This window comes from Podarcis bocagei (assembly GCF_964188305.1).
Source record: "Podarcis bocagei genome assembly, chromosome: 5".
NCBI classification, from domain to species: Eukaryota; Metazoa; Chordata; class Lepidosauria; order Squamata; family Lacertidae; genus Podarcis; species Podarcis bocagei.
In genome coordinates this window covers 94,460,397-94,469,045 of record NC_138129.1, presented here as the reverse complement: position 1 = coordinate 94,469,045, position 8,649 = coordinate 94,460,397, and the positions used below count along the sequence as shown (strand labels likewise).

Genomic DNA, 8,649 nt, shown 5'->3' with positions numbered 1-8,649 from the left:
CACTCAAAAATGGTGCCAACCGGTTGCAAATGCTCCCCTGAAAGGTTCGGCGATGGAAACAGAAGGCTTTTTTATAAATCAGCCCTCAAAAACCTAACCAGCAGAAAATATTTTTTTGAAAAAATCCCTAAGCCCCGGGGTCACAATTTCAGCTAAAATCTGACTTTTGGAAATTCACTCAAAAATGGTGCCAACCGGTTGCAAATGCTCCCCTGAAAGGTTTAGCACTCGAAACAGAAGGCTTTTTATCACAGGACAAGAAATCAGCCCTCAAAAACTTAACCGGCAGAAAATATTTTTTTGAAAAAATCCCTAAGCCCCGGGGTCACAATTCCAGCAAAAATCTGACTTTTGGCAATTCACTCAAAAATGGTGCCAACCGGTTGCAAATGCTCTCCTGAAAGGTTTGGCACTCAAAACAGAAGGCTTTTAATCACAGGACAAGAAATCAGCCCTCGAAAAGTTAACGGGCAGAAGATATATTTTTGAAAAAATCCCTCAGCCCCGGGCTCACAATTTCAGCAAAAATCTGACTTTTGGCAATTCACTCAAAAATGGTGCCAACCAGTTGCAAATCTTCCCCTGAAAGGTTCGGCGATGGAAACAGAAGGCTTTTTATCACAGGACAAGTAATCAGCCCTCAACATCTTTACCTTCAGAAAATATTTTTTTGAAAAAATCCCAAAGGCCTGGGGTCACAATTTCAGCAAAAATCTGACGTTTGGCAATTCACTCAAAAATGGTGCCAAGAGCTTCAAAATGCTCTCCTGAAAGCTTTGGTGATCGAAACAGAAGGCTTTTTATCACAGGACAAGAAATCAGCCCTCGAAAACTTAAACGGCGGAAAAGATTTGTTTGAAAAAATCCCTATTCCCCGGGGTCACAATTTCAGCAAAAATCTGACTTTTGGCAATTCACTCAAAAATGGTGCCAAACGGTTGCAAATGCTCCCCTGAAACCTTTGGCGATGGAAAAAGAAGTCTTTTTATCACAGGACAAGTAATCAGCCCTCAACATCTTTACCTTCAGAAAATATTTTTTTGAAAAAATCCCAAAGGCCTGGGGTCACAATTTCAGCAAAAATCTGACGTTTGGCAATTCACTCAAAAATGGTGCCAAGAGCTTCAAAATGCTCTCCTGAAAGGTTTGGCAGTCAAAACAGAAGGCTTTTTATCACAGGACAAGAAATCAGCCCTCGAAAACTTAAGCGGCGGAAAAGATTTGTTTGAAAAAATCCCTAATCCCTGGGGTCACAATTTCAGCAAAAATCTGAATTTTGGCAATTCACTCAAAAATGGTGCCAATCGGTTGCAAATGCTCCCCTGAAAGGTTTGGCGATGGAAACAGAAGGTTTATTATCACAGGTTAAGAAATCAGCCCTAAACAACTTAACCGGTGGAAAAGATTTTTTTTTGAAAAAATCCCTTAGCCCCAGAGTCACAATTTCAGCAAAAACCTGACTTTTGGCAATTCACTCAAAAATGGTGCCAAAAGCTTCATAATGCTCTCCTGAAAGGTTTGGCAGGCAAAACAGAAGGCTTTTTATCACAGGACAAGAAATCAGTTCTCGACAGCTTAACCCGCGGAAAAGATTTTTTTGAAAAAATCCCTAAGCGGAAAAGATTTTTTTGAAAAAATCCCTAAGCCCCGGGGTCACAATTTCAGCAAATTCTGACTTTTGGCAATTCACTCAAAAATGGTGCCAACCGGTTGCAAATGATCCCCTGAAAGCTTTGGCGATGGGAAAAAATTTCTTTTTCTTACAAGACAAGAAATCAGCCCTCAACATCTTAACCGGCGAAAATATTTTTTTGAAAAAATCCGGAAGGCCTGGGGTCACAATTTCAGCAAAAATCTGACTTTTGGCAATTCACTCAGAAATGGTGCCAAGAACTTCAAAATGCTCTCCTGAAAGGTTTGGCAGTCAAAACAGAAGGCTTTTTATCACAGGACAAGAAATCAGCCATCGAAAGCTTAACCCGCGGAAAAGATTTTTTTGAAAAAATCCCTAAGCCCCGGGGTCACAATTTCAGCAAAAATCTGACGTTTGGCAATTCACTCAAAAATGGTGCCAACCGGTTGCAAATGATCCCCTCAAAGCTTTGGCGATGGATACAGAAGGCTTTTTATCATAGGACAAGAAATGAGCCCTCGAAAACTTAACCGGCGGAAAAGATTTTTTAAAAAAAATCCCTAAGCCCCGGGGTCACAATTTCAGCAAAAATCTGACTTTTGGCAATTCACTTGAAAATGGTGCCAACCGGTTGCAAATGCTCCCCTGAAAGCTTTGGTGATGGAAACAGATGGTTTTTTATCACAGGACAAATAATCAGCCCTCAACAACTTAAGCGGCGGAAAAGTTTTTTTTAAAAAAATCCCTAAGCCCCGGGGTCAGAATTTCAGCAAAAATCTGACTTTTGGCAATTCACTCAAAAATGGTGCCAAACGGTTGCAAATGCTCCCCTCAAAGCTTTGGTGATGGAAACAGATGTTTTTTTATCACAGGACAAGAAATCGGCCCTCAACAACTTAAGCACCGGAAAAGATTTTTTTGAAAAAATCCCTAAGCCCCGGGGTCACAATTTCAGCAAAAATCTGACTTTTGGCAATTCATTCAAAAATGGTGCCAACCGGTTGCAAATGCTCTCCTGAAAGGTTTGGCAGTCGAAACAGAAGGCTTTTTTTCAGCGGAAAAAGAATTAGCCCTCGACGACTACCGTATTTTTCGCTCTATAGGACGCACTTTTTCCCCTTCAAAAATGAAGGGGAAATGTGTGTGCGTCCTATGGAGCGAAGACACCATAGCCCCGCGACCCTCTCCCAGATGGAGAGGTGATGCGCGGCTATGGCAGGAACCTCTACAGCCCCGTGTCACCTCTCCAGCCGGGAGAGCGCACGCGGGGCTAAAGCAGCCTCCCGCGACCCTCTCCCAGCTGGAGAGGTGACACGCAGCTACGGCAGGAGCCTCTATAGCAGCGCGTCACCTCCCCAGCCGGGAGAGCGCGTGCGGGGCTAAAGCAGCCTCCCGCGACCCTCTCACAGCTGGAGAGGTGACACGCAGCTACGGCAGGAGCCTCTATAGCAGCGCCTCACCTCCCCAGCCGGGAGAGCGCGCGCGGGGCTAAAGCAGCCTCCCGCGACCCTCTCACAGCTGGAGAGGTGACACGCAGCTACGGCAGGAGCCTCTATAGCACCGCGTCACCTCCCCAGCCGGGAGAGCGCGGCGGGGCTAAAGCAGCCCCCCGCGACTCTCTCCCGGCTGGAGAGGTGACGCGCGGCTATGGCAGGAGCCTCTCCGCTGCGCCTTTCCGCTGCTCCCTGACCTGCTCTTTGGGGCTGGTGGTGGGCTTCCCCCCCGCCAGCCCCAAAGAACAGGTCGAAAGGAACCTGAAGCCTGGAGAGCGAGAGGGGTCAGTGCACACCGACCCCTCTCGCTCTCCAGGCTTCCAAGGTAGCCGCCTGAACGCACCTTAAACGGCCCCTTGTTTTAGAGCGGGAAAACAAGAGGGGGAAAGTTCTCCCCCTCTCTGTGCAGCGCCTCCTGCTGCTTCACTGAAGGGGCGCTGGGCAGAGAGGGGGAGAATTTTTTTTTTCTTGTTCTCCCCCCTCTAAAACAAAGTGCGTCCTATTGTCCGGTGCGTCCTATGGTGCGAAAAATACGGTAAACGTGCGGAAAAACTTTTTTTTGAAAAAAAATCTTAAGGCGTGCGGTCACAATTTCAGCAAAAATCTGACGTTCTGCAATTCACTAAAAAATGGTGCCAAGCTGTTACAAATGCTCCCTGAAATGTTTTTCGGTGGAAACAGAAGAGTTTTTATCACAGGACCAGAAATCTGCCCTCCACAATTTAACCTACGGGGAAACTTTTTGTAAAAAAAAAACCTAAGCCGCGCGGTCACAATTTCAGCAAAAATCTGACGTTCTGCAATTCACTCAAAAATGGTGCCCAGCTGTTGCAAATGCTCCCCTGAAAGGTTTTTCGATGGAAACAAAAGGGTTTTTATCATCGGAAACAGAATTAGCCTTCGACGACTGAACCTGCAGAAAACCTTTTTTTTAAAAAAATCCCTAAGCCGCGCGGTCACAATTTCAGCAAAAATCTGACATTCTGCAATTCACTCAAAAATGGTGCCCAGCTGTTGCAAATGCTCCCCTGAAAGGTTTTTCGGTGGAAACAGAAGTCTTTTTATCACAGGACCAGAAATCTGCCCTCCACAATTTAACCTGCGGGGAAACTTTTTGCAAAAAAAACCCCTAAGCCGCGCGGTCACCATTTCAGCAAAAATCTGACGTTCTGCAATTCCCTCAAAAGTGGTGCCCAGCTGTTACAAATGCTCCCCTGAAAGGTTTTTCGGTGGACTAACGCACGCACCACCCCATGCGACGTCACAGCCAGTACAGCGCCCGCCACAATGGGGAGTGTCGGGGCGCACAATGCGCCTCCTCCCCTCGCTAGTATCCGCCCCGGAGCCGCGTCAAAGGTGTAAAAGAGCCACATGTGGCTCCGGAGCCGCAGGTTGCTGACCCCTGGTCTAGATCAACATGTGCCACAAACAGATGATTACATCGCAAATAGCTCAAATTGATTTAAATAAGCATCTCTAGCCACCTTGTGCTGTGGAAGACCAATTTGGTCTGCATAGATTTCTTCCCAATCACAATCGTGATGATTGGTCAATGAAGGAAAACTACCACCTCCAACTACTGAGTGATCCCATAGGAATCTCCATCAGGCCCATTCTAGATGAAGCTTGTTGGTTTTCCCATAGTATACACTTCAGTCTTGACTCCCTCTGGTATATTCCTCATAGCCCAGAGATTAGTAGAAGGTAAATAATAAATGACAGTCCAAGACTATGCAAGAATCCGCACAGTGCAAAATTTAACATACAACTTTATTTTTTAAAAAGGAAGAATGTTATATTCCTATCTTTTAGACTATTTAAAAAATTGGACATCAAATACCTATGCATCTTGGTGATGCTGTCCATTCTTTGTTCACACACTTTACTGTAAAAGCTCCATAAAGGCTGTATCCATGGCGACAGCGATAGCGCACCTTCTCAAGAGGCAAGTACCTTTGCTTGAGATCAGTCGTAATCTGACCATTAGAAACCCGGGGTGGGGGAGGGCATGTTACATCTGAAATGATAGAGAAAGCTTCTTCAGTCCTTGAAAATGCATTCTGTTCCCACAAAACAGCACCTACCAGTTTGTTCCAACATTCTGAGACTGGACAAAAGATGTCATAAGAGAGGATGCTGTCCTAACTGTGAGAATTGCTGGTCTCCAACCCCCATCGAGGGTATAGGCTCCTATCTACTCCTATCTACCATAAACACATGGACTTAGGAAAGAGCCCTGTTTGACTCAGAATAAACTTGCACTGGAGGAAGCTGAAAAAAGAGCACATGCTTGTGGGGTTGCAACCTCAAGCCATGAGCCTGCTATTTGCAACCCCAGTGCTGTCATTCTTAGTTATAAAAGTTAGAGGTCAAAAGTGATTGCTTTTTGTTATGTATTCAGTGGTCTGTGTTTGCCTGAGCTTGAGTCTGGACTAAGAATTCTGAGCCCCTATGTTCTGATTCGATACATGATATCCAATCACAGAACATTTCAGGACTTGGGCCTTTGCCTTCGGCCCTTAAACTCTGAGTCATAATTCACAGCTTGGAAGTTTAGGCAGCCAATCACGTTGGGAGTGGGAGAGGCCCAGGCCTTCAGAAATGTATATAAGCAGTTCCTTTGCCCCTGCTGTCCAGTTCCGTTAGTTCAATAAAGGTTCTTGTTGTTATCACTGTGTCTTGCCTTGTGGAAAACCACCTACACTACACTTTTGTAAATGAGTCCAGGAAGAAAAGTCCCTGAAAATGGCAGCTGTATTGGGTCATTTAAGGGTAAGTCAAGGTGCATATGGCAACTCTTCTTCCCTGCTGCCTGGAACACCAAAAGCACTGAGGTCCACCTAGATCAATTTTATCTGTGTCAGGGATCCTGTGGCCCTCTAGAGGTTGTTGGACTACATCTCCCATCATCCCCAGACAGCAAGGTTGATGGTCAGAGATGATGGGAAGTGCAACAACATCTGGGGGGGCCACAGGTTCCCCATCCCTGGTCCATATGGACTGGTAGAGGCTCTCCAGGAGTTCAGGCAGGGGTTTGTCCTAGGCTCCACCTGGAGATGCCAGGGATTGAACGTGGCGCATTGCGCATACAAAACCTGTCTTCGATCCCTGCTAGTACATTGCAATATTGAAATTCTCTTATACAATTCAAGTCTTCTTTGAGCCCAAAATGCACAGTCTGAGAGGCAGTTTCCATGCTCTATTGCTGCCCTTCCCCATCTGAGGCTGAATGGAAAGAGGCATGTCTTAACACTGGGATACCATTCTATCATGCAGTATTTTCCACTGCAGAGGCAAAATTGCCAGCTTTCAGAGGAGGGCACACGGAAAACAGGGACTCACACAGGTGGATAATTCTCCTTGTTAGGACTTTAAAAATAAACTTCTTTGGCTGTAACAATAAAGCACGCCTCCAGTTTTAACTCAGAAATAAAATAACTGCCTTGGCCATCAGACATTTTGTAATCTCTTCCCAGTTTTTTCCACATCCTTTTTCACGTTTATATTTGGCACACAGAAGGAAGATCAGGAACCCAGTATACCTGAAGGAGCGTCTCCACACCCATCGTTCTGCTCGGACACTGAGGTCCAGCTCCGAGGGCCTGGTGGCAATTCCCTCACTGCGAGATGTGAGGTTACAGGGAACCAGGCAGAGGGCCTTCTCAGTAGTGGCATCCGCCCTGTGGAATGCCCCCCATCAGATGTCAAGGAAATAAACAACTATCCAACTTTTAGAAACATCTGAAGACAGCCCTGTTTAGGGAAGTTTTTAAGGATTGATGCTTTTATTTTGTTTTTAGATATCTTGTAAGCCACCCAGAGTAGCTGGGGAAACCCAGCCAGATAGGTGAGGTATAAATAATAAAAAATATCATCATCATCATCACCTGCAATGCCAGGTCTTACCTACACATGTCGGTGGTTGTGACCACTCTTTATTTTGACATGTTACATTAGGCGATCCAGAGATTTTGAAACCTTCATGGCACTGATAATGCAGGTAGACCTCTGCTGTCCCCGCCACAATTTCAGCACTGGCAACTGCAGGGGGCTCTCCGCATGTTAATAATAATAATAATAATAATAATAATAATAATAATAATAATAATAATAATAATAATTTATTATTTATACCCCGCCCATCTGGCTGAGTTTCCCCAGCCACTCTGGGCGGCTCCCAATCAATGTTAAAAACAGTACAGCCTTACATATTAAAAACTTCCCTGAACAGGGCTGCCTTAAGATGTCTTCTGAATGTCAGGTAATTATTTATCTCTTTGACATCTGATGGGAGGGCGTTCCACAAGGTGGGCGCCACTACCGAGAAGGCCCTCTGTCTGGTTCCATGTAGCCTCACTTCTCGCAATGAGGGAACCGCCAGAAGGCCCTCGGCGCTGGATCTCAGTGTCCGGGCTGAACGATGGGGGTGGAGACGCTCCTTCAGGTATACAGGACCGAGGCCGTTTAGGGCTTTAAAGGTCAGCACCAACACTTTGAATCGTGCTCGGAAACGTACTGTTGCATCTAAATGGGGAGAGGAAACCAACAAATAAACTTTTCCTCCACACATTGTGCTTTCTGCATAATAGATACCCATCAATCTTTTTTAAAAAAAGAATACCAGAACCTAATGTGAACAAACACAAAGATAAGAGTGCAAGAGCTTAATGCAAGCAAACCTTGCTTACAGACAGAGTTGCCAACTTCTCAAAACCATTGCAGGGGCCTGATGCAACGCCCTGACGTCACATGTGCAACATCACAGAGAGCCGAGCGGTGGAGCCAAATGTGGCTGCAGCATGGCCCCAGCAGCACATGGACCCCATCCTCCCCAGCTGGCTGCCATGCAAGGGAAAGAGGTAAAGGGACCCCTGACCATTAGGTCCAGTCGCGGACGACTCTGGGGTTGCGGCACTCATCTCGCTTTACTGGCTGAGGGAGCCAGTGTACAGCTTCCGGGTCATGTGGCCAGCATGACTAAGCTGCTTCTGGTGAACCAGACCAGCACACAGAAATGCCGTTTACCTTCCCGCCGGAGTGGTACCTATTTATCTACTTGCACTTTTTGGCATGCTTTCGAACTGCTAGGTTGGCAGGAGCAGAGACCGAGGAAGAAGGAAGAAGAGTTTGGATTTGATATCCCGCCTTTCACTCCCCTTCAGGAGTCTCAAAGCGGCTAACATTCTCCTTTCCCTTCCTCCCCCACAACAAACACTCTGTGAGGTGAGTGGGGCTGAGAGACTTCACAGAAGTGTGACTGGCCCAAGGTCACCCAGCAGCTGCATGTGGAGGAGCGGGGACGCGAACCCGGTTTCCCAGATTACGTGACTACCGCTCTTAACCACTACACCACACTGGCTCTGAGAGCAATGAGAGCTCACCCCATCGCGGGGATTTGAACCGCCGACTTTCTAATCGGCAAGCCATAGGCTCAGTGGTTTAACCCACAGCGCCACCCGCGTCCCTGTGCAAGGGAAAGAAGTCCCCCCCCCCAAATGTCTCGACTCCTAGGAGTTGGTGCCT

General features: G+C 46.5%; 1 long non-coding RNA gene across 1 annotated transcript; it reads right to left on the bottom strand.

Moving 5' to 3' along the window:
• Positions 1 to 4,878: 4,878 nt before the first annotated feature.
• On the bottom strand, positions 4,879 to 7,125 carry LOC308587359. The gene is made up of 2 exons (XR_014008332.1): positions 7,033 to 7,125; positions 4,879 to 5,143 (listed from the first exon to the last, which is right to left on the bottom strand). It is a non-coding gene; the product is annotated as an uncharacterized lncRNA (long non-coding RNA).
• Positions 7,126 to 8,649: the final 1,524 nt, after the last annotated feature.